General features: G+C 41.0%; 1 long non-coding RNA gene across 1 annotated transcript; it reads left to right on the top strand.

Annotated features, from left to right (window-relative positions):
- The first annotated feature begins 4,226 nt into the window (after positions 1 to 4,226).
- On the top strand, positions 4,227 to 14,227 carry LOC108531515 (uncharacterized). The gene is made up of 4 exons (XR_001886182.1): positions 4,227 to 4,383; positions 10,868 to 10,947; positions 11,045 to 11,087; positions 14,080 to 14,227. It is a non-coding gene; the product is annotated as an uncharacterized LOC108531515 (long non-coding RNA).
- The last annotated feature ends 1,909 nt before the right edge of the window (positions 14,228 to 16,136 follow it).

The following is a 16,136-nucleotide window of genomic DNA, read 5'->3' as shown; positions in this document are numbered from 1 at the left end:
GTCACGACTGTAGGAGAGGCACCTTGGAGGATTTTTTGCGTTAATAAAGACATCTTACAAGGAGACTTGCACTTAGGGCCCCAGAGTTTCTTCAAAGTGGTTTCTGTTTTTGACTTCTCGCTCATCTGTATTAGAGCCAAGACGTACATCCGGGATCTCAGACAGCACATTTATGCTTTCCAAACCTTCTGTACGCATCAAGAAACGTAGTTTAATGGCTTGTCAGGAATGTTAGTATAGGTTGTTTGTTGTTATTTGTTTGGTCCATTGCATCTTAAACAACACAATGTAGACTCTTTGTTAGACTTTAGCGACTTCTATGAGGCAATAATATGCTATTGATCTGCCATTAGCATGATTTTAAAAGATCTTATTTATTTAACTGTGTGCATTGAAAAAGATTCTTTTTCTATCTTACATAGTAAGTAATACTGGAAAGAAAACATAGCAATAAGATTTAGAAACACATCAGGGAAACCATATGCCTCAGAATTTCCAGGCCTATTTCTAGTTATGATATTGGATACTGTGGCACTGCCTGGCCTCTCCATGTACCAGATGGAGCAGGGTCCTGACTTGGCACACACTGTGATACCTCATGAGCCTACAAACAGCAAATACAGAGTGAGTTTCCCAGTGTAGAATCCCAGAATCCCAGAGTTGGAAAGGTACTTAGAGATGACAGAATGCAGTCCTCTTTTGTTTTGTTTTGTTTTTTAAATAAGATCTGGGCCCAGGGAATTGATGTCACTTGTTCAAGGATAACTGATTAATGGCAGACTTAAAGCTAGGACCCAAACTCCTTACTCTCAGTCTAGACATATTCCACTCAGTGCCACACATTCACTGCTTCTTTGGTGTTCATTGCTCCCAAGGAGCATGGGAACTAACGTTCTGGCTTGGTCTTATAAAGAAATGCAGTGAAAGACAGAAAAGCCTGTCATCCGCTGCTATCTCAGCACCAAAATTATCCCCACGTCTCCAGGATTTCCTGAGCTACCCACAGGGACTAGGCAGTGGCACTGATCACTGTTGTTACCAACAACCCTTCCTCATGGATCTCCGACCCTGCACCCACAGCAAACAGGATTGCCACATGGAAATGATAAGTAGAATTGTTAGGAGTAAATGGTAGTAATACTTGTAACCATAATTATGGCTAAAGCAATATTGAGTATTTAGAACATATTATATATAATGCCAATCACATGCATTGTCTCATTTAACTTTCATAGCAACTTCGTGAAATGAAATACTCTTACTATCCTCATTTCCAGATAAGAAAAATGAGGCCTACACAGATGAACTTGCCTAAGCTTATATACCTAGGAAGTACCAAAGCAGGGATTTGAACAGAGACCATCCACCTCCAAAGTTAGCACCTTCCTAACTGTGTTATGAGATAGGCAGGGAGGGGAAGGTAGGTGAAAATTTCAGGGGGAAAAAACAGTGTATGCAAAGATGTACAGGATAGGAGAGCAAATCCTGTTCAAGGAACTACAAGGATTCAGTGTGCCCACAGCCCAGGGTGAGCGCGGTGAATCCAATGGCTGAGGCCTAGATTAGAAAGGAGGAAGGGAGTCTGATCCTGAGAGCAGCACGTGGGAATTAGACTTTGTCTCAGGCAGGAGCATCAGGGACGAAGAAAAGAAAATCTAGTAGAATATTTGGGAAACAAAGTTACATAGAACCTACTGATTTGCTATTCATCTGTCTAAATCGCCTTCTACAGGACAAGAAAAGTTTACCCACTCCCTATACACATTGGTAGTTTTTCTTTTAAAAGATATCACAGCAAAAAATATCAATAAAGATATGTGACTGACCAACATGACCAACACAATGAAACCCCATCTCTACTAATAATGCAAAGAATTAGTCGGGCATGGGGGCCAGCGCCTGTAATCCCAGCTACTCTGGAGGCTGAGGCAGAAGAATCTCTTGAACTTGGGAGGCAGAGGTTGCAGTGAGCCGAGACAGAACCACTGCACTCCAACCTGGGTGACAAGAGTGAAACTCCATCTCAAAAAAAAAAAAAAAAAAAAGTGACTATTGGAGATGGAAATAATTTTTCAGTTTTTTTCTTAGTTTCAGTCTTGGTTCTTTTATTCCACTTCAAATTCAACAAATATTATAGAACAGACATGTGTTATTCAATTAAACTCAGGTTTCATTTTAACATTGATTAGATTTTGAAAGCAGGATTGTCTACATAGAAGAACCAATGAGTCAGATACAGCTAATACGCTTCCAAACCTTGGAGCAGAGATGCTGTCTCATCTAGGAGATGTTTCATTCCAACAGGGAGATGGCATTTTCATATTTTCTTGATTATTTTCTTTGCAAGATTAACATGAGTAATTGAAAGAGATGTTGGAATTAGCATATTGAGGGAATTGTTTATTATTTATGAGATAGAAATCATACTCCTATATAACCAAACTCATTAAGGCTCACATAATGTTTTTTTCATCTTCTGCAGACATAATTCCCATAACAAGTAAGTAGTTTACGCATCCCCAAAGTACATGAAACTCTCTGAGACCCAAGTTTATTATCCAGGAGTGGATGGCATCATCCTGACCTGAGCCCTTTCTCCATCCCAGCAGTACTGCCCCAAAACATGCTGCCCGAAATAATATGTGGGAAATAGCCCTTGCCAATTGATTTGCACCTGGCCCCAACATAGGGGGACTTGGTTGTTCCTGCACATGGAGCTCGGACCTGGTAATCAGCTCTGTACCCTCTCATTGGTTCTGCCTGTCCCATTTGTGCCCTGTTTGGCATCTCTAGCCAGTTTCCCACTGTGTCCCCTCCCCTGGCTTACAATTCTCTCTGCCACCCTTCCCATCATTCAAGCCCTTGCTCTGGTGCTTGAGGATTTCTTCCTCAGTAGGCTCGAAAGATGAAACACAACACTTTGCCCTTCATCCCCTTCCCTGGGTACTGTTACCTCGCCAGTTTCCTCACCAGTAAGATGCTCCTTCGAGAGGTGAAACAGTGAGCAACCCTGCTGTGCTCATGGCAATGATATGGACAGGAGACGGAAATACTGAGGAGAAGAGGGCGGTTCCCTGGCAAAGGCCCTACCCTCAAGCCTGGATGCCTGCTGCCCTAAGTGGGAACAGGCATTCCTGTTTTTGCACTCAAAAAAGTGCCTTTTGTCCCACCATGCTCCCTATCCTGTACCCATATAAATCCTGAATCCCAGGCTCCAGAAGCAGATGAGGAGATGATGAGACAAACATGACAAACACCAGAACAGCACAGCAGAGAAGGAGAGAAAAGAAGCAACGTCCAGAGGAGTTTGGCTGGGGACACTTGGAGAATCGGCTGCTGGACAGCCAAACTCCAGGGGAAGATCATCTTCCCACTCCATCCCCTGTCCAGCTCCCATTCCATCCCACTGAGAACCACCTCCACCAGTCAATAAAACCCCCACATTCATCCTTCAAGTCCGTGCGTGACCTGATTTTTCTGGGACTTTGGACAAGAGCTCAAGGTACAGAAAGCTGTCACACTGGCCCCCTGTCCTTGCAAAAAGGCACAGGGTCCACTGAACTGGTTCACCCTTAAGCCACCCGGGGACGGCAAGGCTAAAAGAGCGCACTGTAACATGCACCAACTTGGGCTTTGGGAGTCGCAGACACCCACCCCTGGATGCTGCCTTGGCGCCAGAGCCCAAAAGCGCTTGCCCGGTTCCTGCACCTGCCTGTCTGTATGCTGACCCTTCGGTAAGGGGATTGAGTCCCAGGCAGCCAAACCGACAGCCCCACCCCTGTCACACGTCCTGCGAGGTGGGTGCAGGAGAATTTTCAGTAAGTTCCAGGTGAGTCTTAGCCCTCCACCAAAGTATCAGCTCCACACAAGCAGGGATTTGGGTTTGTTTGGTTGACAGTGGTGTCCCCAGTATCTAGAACAGTGCTTGGAAGACAGTCGATGTTCAATAAATATTTGTTGAATGAAAAAGTGAATGTATTGGTGTAGTAAGTTCTTAAGAAATAAAAATTTTACATTTAAAATTAATTAAATCTATTTGTCTTTTCCCCTCAGGTGCCTGTTTTGGTGACATGATGAGAAAATTATTAACACTTCCAAATTTATGAAACTATTTTCACAAATGCATATATCTACTTAAAATCTGTATGTAATATATGTGCACACACATATATGTGTGTGTGTATATATGTGTGTGTGTGTGTATACAGTCGACCTTGAAGGGTTTTAACTGCACTGGTTCACTTACACACAGATTTTCTTCCATTTCTGCCACCCCTGGATAGCAAGACCAACTCCTTCTTCCGCCTCCTCCTCCTCAGCCTACTCAATGTGAAGACATCCAGGATGAAGACTTTGATGATGATCCACTTACACTTAATGGAAGTAAATGTTTTCTCTTCCTTATTTTCTTAATCACATTTTCCTTTTTCTAGCTTACTTTATTGTAAGAATGCAGTGTATAATACATATAACATACAAAATATATATTAGTTGACAGCTTATGTTATCTGTAAGGCTTCTGGTCAACAGTAGGCTATTAGTAGTTAAGTTTTTGGAGAGTCAAAAATTACAGGCAAATTAGCCACTGGGCAGGAGGTCAGCACCCTTAACCTCCACATTGTTTAAGGGTCAACCATATACAGAGATGGGGAGAATGAGAGAGAGAGAGAGAGAGAAAGAGAGAGGATTAAATTTCACTGGGTATTTTTTTATGTACCAGACACTGTGAAATACTGTGTGTGTATTTTCCCATTTAATCTTCATGATGTTCTTCTTCTTTTTTTTTTTTTTTTTTTTTTGAGATGGAGTCTCGCTCTGTCACCCAGGCTGGAGTGCAGTGGTGCGATCTCGGCTCACTGCAAGCTCCGCCTCCCACGTTCACGCCATTCTCCTGCCTCAGCCTCCTGAGTAGCTGGGACTACAGGCGCCTGCCACCACGCCCGGCTAATTTTTTGTATTTTTAGTAGAGACGGGGTTTCACTGTGTTCGCCAGGATGGTCTCGATCTCCTGACCTCATGATCTGCCCGTCATGATTGTCTAATCATGACAAAACTTTGTGCCAAATATCATTACCCCCAATTTTTTTTCCAGACTAAGAAACAAAGGCTGGAGATTTAGAAACATTACCTATATTCACACAAAGATGACATTTATATTTAAATTTTAGATTTAAAGTTTTAATCCACCATAAATTTATGTTGACATGAATATAGCCTATCTTGTAGGGGTTATTTTCAAGTTCATAGCTTTTTGGCTCCAAAATCCATCAGAACTGCATGGAAGACTACCCACATACACACACACTCACAAACACACACACACACTCACTTGCCTATATGCAAAGAGAGACAGAGTATGTGTGAAGAGAATCAGTATCTCTCATCAGATTCTTTAAATGGTTCATAACCTGAAAATGATTATAAATCATAGGTCGAAGAGATGATTTTGTTCTAAATGGAAAGCCCAGTTTTCCTAATACTGTGTATTAAAAACCGTAAGTTTCCCTCGTAATTTAAAATGTTATCTTTATAAACAACTAGAGCTCTGATGTCAGGAAGACCTGGTATTGAATCACAATGCAACTACCTCTTGGCTTTGTGATCTTATGCAAGTGACTTGACCTGTCTGAGGCTATATCCACATCTGTCAAATGGGATAATACAGTATCTCAGAAGCCCAGGTCTAGGATTAAATTAGGTAATACATGTAGGGTACTCAGCAATGAGTCTGCTTCATAGTAAACCTTCAATAAAAGCATTTATTAATATAATTCCCATATATATTGTGTTCTGGTCTTGAATTTTCAGTATCACCCACTTATGTGGAGATGTTTGCCTATTACTCCAAGATACGAATATTTAAAGGGTCTTGGCTTTATTGCCAAATTGCTTTCAAGGAAGTCTATACGAATTTACATCTGCATCCCCCATAGGCAACCTCTGAGTGCCACATCGCCCCCTCATCAGCGTAGTGCATTCTGATCTTAAAGAATCTTTGCTTATTTGATGGATGGAAAGTCTTATGTTCACTTTAATTCATGTTTTTTTAAAATTTATTTGTGTGTGTGTGTTTTTTTTTACGTGGGGTCTCCCTCTGTCACCCAGGCTGGTGTGCAGTAGTACAATCACAGCTTACTGCAGCCTCGAACTCCTGGAATCATGCAATCCTCCCACCTCAGCCTCCCAAGTAGCTGGGACTAAAGACACACAAAACCATACCCGGCTAACTCTTTAAATTTTTTCTGAAAACAAGCTCTTTCTGTGTTGCCCAGGCTGGTCTTGAACTCCTAGGCTCGAGCAGTCCTCCCACCTTGACCTCCCAAAGTACTAGGATTTCAGGAATGAGCCACTGCAAGCAGCCCCATGTTTCTTTGGTTACTAATGAGGCTTTCCATTTTCCCCAAGTTTATTGACAATGTATATTTCCTTTAAGTGAGTGGCAGAGATGGCTGTTCTCCCCTTTTATGGGAACAGCAAAGCCAGACACGTGGCTACAGGATGCAACACATTTCCCAGTCTCCCTTGATGAGTGTGCTTACGTCACCAAATTCTCAACAAAACAATGTGTGCAACTTTCATCTCACATGAAGAGGAACTGTCTATTTTCTTCCAACTGGCTAGGCAGATTTATCCACAGCCCATCTTCAACCATGCAGATGGGGAAAATGCCTTATGGTAGGGAGAAGCAACAATCTAGAAGTCATCCAGGTTTCTGCCTGTGAGGGAAGGAGTTGCCCTGCCGTCCTGGGGCACTCCCTGGGACAGTTAGATGAAAGAGATAGAAACTTCTGTGTTCTTTAACCTACGATATTTTTTAAAAGTTTTTTTTTGCTACAGCAGCTTATTTTTTGTATTATTAATAAATGTCTTTTGTCCATTTATTCATTGGAATATTAGCACTTTTTATTGATTTGTGGGAATTCTTTGCTGTATTTGAGGCAAATATCTTTATGTAGTCAATTTCATTATGCTTTTTTGTGTGACATCTTCCTTTGCATTAGCTTAAAAAACTATTTCTGGCCAGGCATGGTGGCTCACGCCTGTAATCCCAGCACTTTAGGAGGCTGAGGCAGGTGGATCACCTGAGGTCAGGAGTTTGAGAGTAGCCTGGCCAACATGGTGAAACCCTGTCTTCACTAAAAATACAAAAATTAGCCAGGCATGGCGGCAAGCATGGTGGCAAGCACCCAGCTACTCGGGAGGCTGAGGCAGGAGAATGGCTTGATCCCGGGTGGCAGAGGTTGCAGTGAGCAGAGGTTGCAGTGAGCCGAGGTCGCGCCACTGCACTCCAGCCTGGGTGACAAAGCCAGACTTCGTCTCAAAAATCAAACAAACAAACAAAAAACTTCTTTCCTATATAGACATTATATTTATTCCTTTTTTATGATTTTCAAATTTCTTGTTGAATTCATTGATCTAGCTGTTCTTATTACATTGAATGAATGGATGATAAAATATTTCAATATCATTTTCCCAAATAATTCATTTATTCTCACTTCTCAGCACCATTTATAAAACAATGCCTCCTTTTCCTGATGACTACAATGCTATCATCATCATACTCTATATATCAGTTATCTATTTTAGGATCTGTTTCAGAATTTTATATTCTGAATCACTCATCAGTCTCTTGTAGCACCGGTTCTACATCGCTTTAATAATTGTAGCATAAAGTTGGGCAAATCTCTTTTTATTGCTGTGGCAAGGTGAGTCAGGGCAGTTGCCACATGTTGTAAAATTTAAAGAAAGCATTTTATGGAGAAACCATATAAATCAAGGATTAGCAGAGAAAGCACATGGTTCCCTGTTCTCTCATCATTCCACAGAGAGGTGTTCCAGTGCAGGGCACTGTTGGCACACAGTGAGTGGGGCTGTGATCTAAAAGGGACTCTGCCTTCCCTACCCTACCTGGTTATAGCACAAGCATAATATCTGCTTTACATATGCATGCTCCCTGTATATTCACATGCACTCTTCTTGCTTCTCCACTCTTATATCAACAGAAAATCACATAACATATCATCAATTTAATAGATGTTGCAAAAGCCAAACAATTTTAAACTTCCTTTTAATTTAAAGAAAATTCTTTTTTTTTTTTTTTTTTGAGACGGAGTCTCGCTCTGCTGCCCAGGCTGGAGTGCAGTGGCCGGATCTCAGCTCACTGCAAGCTCCGCCCCCCGGGTTTATGCCATTCTCCTGCCTCAGCCTCCTGAGTAGCTGGGACTACAGGCGCCCGCCACCTCACCCGGCTAGTTTTTTTGTATTTTTTAGTAAAGACAGAGTTTCACCGGGTTAGCCAGGATGGTCTCGATCTCCTGACCTCGTGATCCACCCATCTCAGCCTCCCAAAGTGCTGGGATTTAAAGAAAATTCTTTAATCAACTAATAGATAGTCCCTAGACATAAAGAATATTTAAGAACAATAGCTAGTCTCACATTAAACTGCTAAAAAACACAATAAGGCTGGGTGCGGTGGCTCATGCCTATAATCTCAGCACTTTGGGAGGCCGAAGCTGGTGGATCACCTGAGGTCAGGAGTTTGAGTCCAGCCTGGTCAACATGGTGAAACCCCATCTCCACTAAAAAATACAAAAATTAGCCGGGTGGTGGCACACGCCTGTAATCCCAGCTACTCAGGAGGCTGAGGCAAGAGAATTGCTTGAACCTGGGAGGCGGAGTTTGCAGTGAGCTGAGATTGCACCACTGCACTCAGCCTGAGCGACAGAGTAAGACTCCATTTAAAATAATAATAATAATAAATAAAAACAAAAGTAAAAGCTGGAGCATTCCAGTTTAAATTGGAAACAAAACAATGATACTCTTTTTTACCATTATTCTTTAACATTGTTCTGGAATTTCTAGTCAATGCAATAAAACCTGACAGAAATAAGACATTATTATTAGAATTATAATAATATAAAGATATCAATATTTTTAGACAATACTCAGCATTTTCCAGGTATAAAGCTATGTTGTTTAAAGTCTGTCTTAGTCCATTCAGGTTGTTATAACAAAATACCTTGGACTGGGTAGTTTATAAAGAACAGGTCTGGTGTAGTGGTTCACACCTTTAATCGCAACACTTTCAGAGGCTGATGTGGGAGGACTGCTTGAGGCCAGGAGATTGAGACCAGCCTGGGCAATACAGTGAGATCCCATCTCTACAAAACCAGGACAAGGCGGGGTACGGTGGCTCACGCCAGTAATCTCAGCAGTTTGGGAGGCTGAGGTGGGCAGATCACCTGAGGTCAGGAGTTCAAGACCAGCCTGCCCAACAGGGCAAAATCCTGTCTCTACTAAAAGTACAAAAAATTAGCCAGGCATGGTGGTGGGTGCCTGTGTTCCCAACTACTTGAGAGACTGAGGCAGGATAATCGCTTGAACCCGGGAGGCGGAGGTTGCAGTGAGCCGAGATCACACCACTGCACTCCAGCCTGGGCGACAAGAATGAAACTCCATCTCAAAACCAAACCAAACCAAACCAAAACAAAAATCCCTAGAATTTACTTCTTATAGTTCTAGAGGCTGAAAGTCCAAGATCAAGGCACTGGCAGATTGAGTGTCTGGAGAAGGCCACTTCCTCCTCATACATGATGATCTTCTCACTTTAATCTCACGTGGTAGAAAGGACAAGGCAACTCTCTGGGCCTCTTTCACGAAGGCCTGGATCCCATTCATGAAAGTGGGCCCCTCATGACTTCATCATCTCCCAGAAGCCCTGTCTTCTAGCACCACTACCTTGTTTCAACACAGGAATTTTGCAGAACTTGGAGGTGGGGCACAAACATTCAGACCACAGCAGTCTTATCAGAAAAGATAAACAGGCAAATGCAAATAAGATGATTTTGGGAAAGAAAGCTGATTACTAGAAACCAGCAAGACTATCCAGTGAATGATGATTGAAATCCCAGATTGTCAGGCTGTGAACCAGTCAGAGCTGAAGACATCTCTTCCATCCTGGGATGGACTGTGGCCAGAATTCAAACTCAAGGTCTGGGTACTGTCTTTCCTCATAACTTGAAACCACAAGGTGCCTGCAGTTGACCACTCCCTGAAGACCTAGCTTCAAAACTCAGACAGCTTAGTGTCTAACTCTGGTAGTAAACATATTCTCCACATACAACCACTCTCATGCCTACACTATAAAAAGATAGTGTAGTTGATGGGGAGAGGAAGTCTTCCCCTGGTCACAGCATCTCGGTCATTTAGCCCTCTGGACCCTGCACACCTCACTGAGGAATGATGACAGAAGGGAAGATCTTGTGCCTTCTCTTATTGATCTTTGGTGTGGACATTCCCCAATAAAGTCTGTTCCTTATAGCCATACTTCCTGACATTTGGTTAGTTAATGTCACCTGCATTTTCACCTTTAGTCCTCAGTACGGGACAAATTCTGTTCATTCTAGTTAAGGCTTCTGGAATGGCCCAGCTCAGGGTAGGAGATCACTCCTTGCGTGCAGCAGGGTCTGGTCACCTGGCTGAGTGTGATTGTGGTGCCTACATCACAGACCACAGGAGTCCTTGACATTGGTTTCTATAGGAATGGGAGACTGAGGGAGATAAGACTGCCTAGGATTCAACCCCTTAGCCTTTCCTCAGGAATCTACAGTTCTTTTAAGAGGTAAGGGTAAAAAAGGATGGGAGAAAGCCTCAAAACTACACTTCCATCCCATCCTACCCCCAATAGAAGTCCATAGTATCTTATTTAGGATTCTTACATCATGTCCTCTGTAAGTAAACTTGGCCTGTGGTTTCATGTCTTTATTTAAAATGTTGATATTTTGTTCATTATGGATCTTTTTGCACTAGCTTTGAGTTTTTACAACATGGCATTTAAATGGTATTTATTCTGATTACTTCACTCTAGTCTCTACACTTCCTGAAATTCTTAATGAGGCCAAGTCCTCTTTATGAATTGGAGCAGCTTTCCATCCCCTCTTTGAGGAGGTGAGTCTCCCCTGACCTGGAGAACCCATAATGGCCTCCCCAGAGAGGGGTGAGGATCCCCCTAAGCAGTATCTCCACCTCCTTTCACCATTTCTAGCCCTATGACCAGACTCAAGCCAGAACTCAGACTGACCCATCTGGTGAGTATGTCCTGGTTGTTTAAAGTGGGCATCATGCTAATTGGACTGGCTTCTGTGCTCATCTGTTGTTAAATATGTTGGCTCTTACCCAAACATGTCTAATCAATGTCATAATAGTATGTCAAAGTGATCAGCATTTTTCTTTAAAAAGTCTACTTGATGTCATTGATATGTTGAATTCTCCTACAAGAATTGTGTTTGTCTATTGCTAATTTGACTTGTAGCAGTTTTGTCTCCAGATAGATATATATTTTTTTCACAATTCAGCTTATAAAGTTCGGAAGAAGACATTCACAATTTCATTACCAACTATAGTTTTTTAAATTGGAAATCTACCTATAAAACTGTCTGGACTGGATGATTGTAGAAAACTTGAAATATAGAGAAATAAACAAAGAAAACCATAAAAACTCCCTATAATCCCTCAGGCAGAGACAGGTCTTATTAACATTTTGGTTGTATATTTTATGAAAACTAAGACTACAAACAATACAATACTTTGTATCAGCTATTTTCCTTATCCATCACACTGGAGAATCAAAAAAATTATCAGCTGTCTGAAGGTGGCAAATTGTTTAAGAGACACATGAGCATATTCTCTGAGCTTTGGAGGTAAAATCACCAGAGAACCGAAAGCAGAAAGGGTCAGGAATGGTGGCCTTTTGGGATGGGTGTTCTGGAGTGAGATTGAAGGGGCAGTTTATTTCTTATTTTGCACCCTTCTGTTGAATTTTGAATTTTAATGTGTTTATATGTTTCTTCTTAAATGATAAAATATTTATAATAGATTTTTAAAATGTATACATGTTTGAATATTAATAAAAGAGGTACAGGAAAATATGGAGAAAAGATGGATGAATATATTGGACTTCAGGGTTCTACATATTTACATTCATATGTAAAATATGTACATGCCACTTCAGAACATATGTCAGGAGCAAGGCTGTGGACATACATGATTCTTTCATTTTATTCACTAATTCATTTATTTTATTTTTAGTAACAGTAATACATATAATTGCAGAAAATGTAAAGGATAGAGAAGTATCTGTAACGATCCTATATAGCCACATCTAAAGCCAGATTCTATCAACATTTTATTCTGTATTTTATCAATACTAAGATAACAAAGTACGTATTATTTTGCATCATCTTTTTTCACTTAGTAAAAACATTAGAAACATTTTTCCCAATGTTCTTAATTATTTTTTGCATTACCACTAGTAAATACTTTCACAATAATCTGTATGCTATAACTGACTTTAAAACTTCTTGTTTATGTGGTTGCTTTTTCCTTTTCTTTTTGCTGATATGTCAGGTTCTGTGGATAGATGGCTTGGATCTGTAACTTACTAATTGTGTATTTGTGAGTAACTCACCTAATGGCTAAGCCTGAGTAGTCTTCTTTGTTTTTTTTTGTTTTGAGACAGAATTTCACTCTTGTCCCCCATGCTGGAGTGCAGTGGCGTGATCTCAGCTCACTGCAACCTCCACCTCCCGGGTTGAAGTGATTCTCCTGTCTCAGCCTCCTAAGTAGCTGGGATTACAGGCGCCCACCACCACATCTGGCTAATTTTTGTATTTTTAGTAGAGATGGGGTTTCACCGTGTTGGCCAGGCTGGTCTCGAACTCCTGACCTCAGGTGATTTGCCCGCCTCGGCCTCCCAAAGTGCTGGTATTACAGGCGCGAGCCACTGTGCCCAGAGGTTTTTATAAGGCTGAAATGAGATAATGTATATTACAACTTTAGCATAACACTTGGCACATGGTAAGCACAGAATGAATGACAACTGATTTTATTCAAAGTGTTGGCATAAACATACTTGTAGATAAATTTTCGAGCACGTGATGATGTTTTTGTTTAGATGAAATCTTAACAGGTAAAATAGCTGAATCAAAGATGTATTCATAAAAGTTTTGATAGGTGTGGCTAAGCTGTCGCTGGGGAACATTAACAATATAGCAGAGATTCTTTTGCCTGAAATATAGTCGTTGTAGGCAGCTTTCACTTCCTTTCTTTATCAGCTTGTATAATTGGTTAATTTAAAGTATTATTTATTTATTTTGAGATGGAGTCTTGCTCTGTCGCCCAGGCTGGTGTGCAGTGGTACGATCTCAGCTCACAGCAACCTCCACCTCCCAGGTTCAAGCAATTCTCTGCCTCAGCCTCCTGAGTAGCTGGGATTACAGGCGCCTGTCACCATGCCCGGCTAATTTTTTTGTATTTTTAGTAGAGACGGGGTTTCACCATCTTGGCCAGGCTGGTCTTGAACTCCTGACCTCATAATCCACCTGCCTCGGCCTCCCAAAGTGCTGGTGTTACAGGAGTGAGCCACCGCTCCCAGCCAAGTTTTACTTTTTAATTAGCCACTTACATAGACAAACACAGCACCTCATTTTAACTTATTTCTTTAATGACTAAAAAGGTTGAAGTTGCTCATATTTCCTATACATACTACTTACTAGTACATTTTTGAGAATTATTTGTGTTTTGCCTATTTTCCTATTGGATTTGTCAGAGTATTTTTTTTTTTTTTTTGAGTTTGAAAATCATTTTACATAGCCAAAGACTAGTAATTTTATGGCTTCACTGAAACCTTCACCCCATCTGGAGTTTATTGGGCGTTTGGCTAAGTGAATTTTATTGTTTCTAAGTAGTCTATTGTATAAGGCCTCTCTTATCAGGTGGAGATACAAACCTGGACCATTAGGGTTTTCCATCAAGTTTTAAAGTCTTCTAAGCACAGGAAGTCATAGAATTCAGTCATAAGCCAGAATTGATAAATATTACAAAAGAGTGAACATATTCTCTTAAGCCTAGACTTAGCTAAAACCCCAAGACAGCAACTTTTATAATTTGTAAACCACTTTTTCAAACTACTTAAATCCTTAAAGGTCAGACACATGGAAAGAAGCACAGGGTTCTAGCCTCTCAGGTGAGCAAACACAGATCAAATGTAACGATGTTTCATTCATTTTTTTACAATTTCAGTGTTGACAGCTTCATCTCAAAGTTACCCAGTTTCTAAGCTACAAAATCAGCAACTGAATCGCCTTTTACTGGAGAGAACCTTGTTGGGGGTAAATCATAAAGTAAACTCAATTATGGAGTACATTATTTTATTATAACCATGGAACCCTTAGGGAGGCCAGAGAATGCTCTTGCTGATTAAAGGAGTAGAATATATAAATAGAACCTATAAATATAATATACATAAATGTATATGTGTGTGTGTGTGTATTTTTTAAACATAGAACCCCAGTACAACATCTTTAATTTATAAAGAAACCAAAGTGTAGGACTATAGTCCCTAAATATGTTTTCATTTATAATCTTAATAAAAATGTGTGTACATCTGTTTATGAATTGTAATTATGTACTATTTATTAAAGTTTAATGTACCTTGTAAAACAACACATGCTCAATTTTTTTTTTTTTTTTTTTTGAGATGGAGTCTCACTCTGTCACCGAGGCTGGAGTGCGGTGGTGCGATCTCCGCTCACTGCAAGCTCCACCTCCCGGGTTCATGCCATTCTCCTGCCTCAGCCTCCCAAGTAGCTGGGACTACAGGAGTCTGCCACCACGCCCGGCTAATTTTTTTGTATTTTTTAGTGGAGATGGGGTTTCACTGTGTTAGTCAGGATGGTCTCGATCTCCTGACCGCCTCAGCCTCCCAAAGTGCTGGGATTACAGGCGTGAGCCACCTCGCCCGGCCCACGTGCTCAAATTTTTTAAATGATTTAATGAAAATAGGCATAACTAGAAATTCTGGTATTCCACTTCCTTACCCCAGTGGGTCATCTCAAACACATGCATGCCCCCACTTTGAAATCACCTACTTAGAGTTAACTAACTCATCCATGGCCATATGAGGGGCAGAACAGAACTAGAATTATGGTCTTCTAGCCCCAAGCTGTATTTATTGCTGCTACATTATCCTGCTTCCTATCAAATATATACCCAAGTTAGAACTGGGCCAAGGTGAACTGGGTTCATAGTTTTCACTCTTGTAAAGTCTCTACTTTGAAATATCTTATAACCACAAATAACTGAACTTTAGATTTAAGGCTAATATTAAAGGCACACTTGTGCTAACTTAGAATCCCCCAAATTGACTTTAAGGTTATATCTGAGGAAAAGCTCCAAATTATTAATTTTCTGCCAGTCTAGCATAACCCTGACTTAAACCTGTGGTGTATTCTTGGAAAGCTCCTCCACCCCTACCACCATATACTTCCTGAGCCATCTTTAAAAATTCTGAAATTATAACACAAAGAGATTTCTTTAGGAACATAAGTGTGTCCTCTTGCTCTTGAAGAAAAAAAAAAAAACAGAGGTCATATTTTTCTCAATCCAAATATCCTCACAGTTGCAAATAACTTTACAACTTCATAAACTGAATTTCTGAGGAATGTCTAGTTTGATACGACCAGAATTCTCCTTAACTAAGTTATTAACTAAAACTGGAGGTTTTATACTTCAGAAAGAGTTAACAAAAATAGAAAAGCTACAAGGTATAGCTTCATGGAAAGTCGTGATTTTGTCATTGGGATGAACACGAAAGGATTATCATCAGAACTCCAGGCACAGCATGTTCTTAGTCACTTAGCTCAAGCGTTTCTCAAACCGGGCTCACATTTACAGTGGTAGGGCTCCGAGTTCTCTTGAAGGATTGTGTGGGCATCTGCATGGGCCCGCATGTGCATGCACTTTCAAAGCATGGTAATCTGACCTATACCTGTGTGGTATGCATATCTGGACAGTCTGAATGGTCCTGTTAACCACAAGTGCTACCATTCAGTTTTCAGTGCTTGGCTTTGCATTTGGGTCTGTGACTGCAGTGGTGCTGAATAGGGCTGGCCTTATTACTGTGGGCTAAATTTGTCAGGACTCCGTTGCCGATCATAAAAACCGAATCCAAACTAGCTGCTTTGCAAAAGAGACAGGGACACGTGTCTACACCACAAGCCCTGTGTCCTGCAAAGATCAAATATGGTTAATTGAGGAAAAACTTTTCAAGCCAGAAGTAGCAGAGTACACACAGTCTC

Source organism: Rhinopithecus bieti, unplaced genomic scaffold, assembly GCF_001698545.2.
Source record: "Rhinopithecus bieti isolate Rb0 unplaced genomic scaffold, ASM169854v2 scaffold_9670, whole genome shotgun sequence".
In the NCBI taxonomy this organism is placed as follows: Eukaryota; Metazoa; Chordata; class Mammalia; order Primates; family Cercopithecidae; genus Rhinopithecus; species Rhinopithecus bieti.
This window is presented reverse-complemented; position numbering and strand designations above follow the sequence as displayed.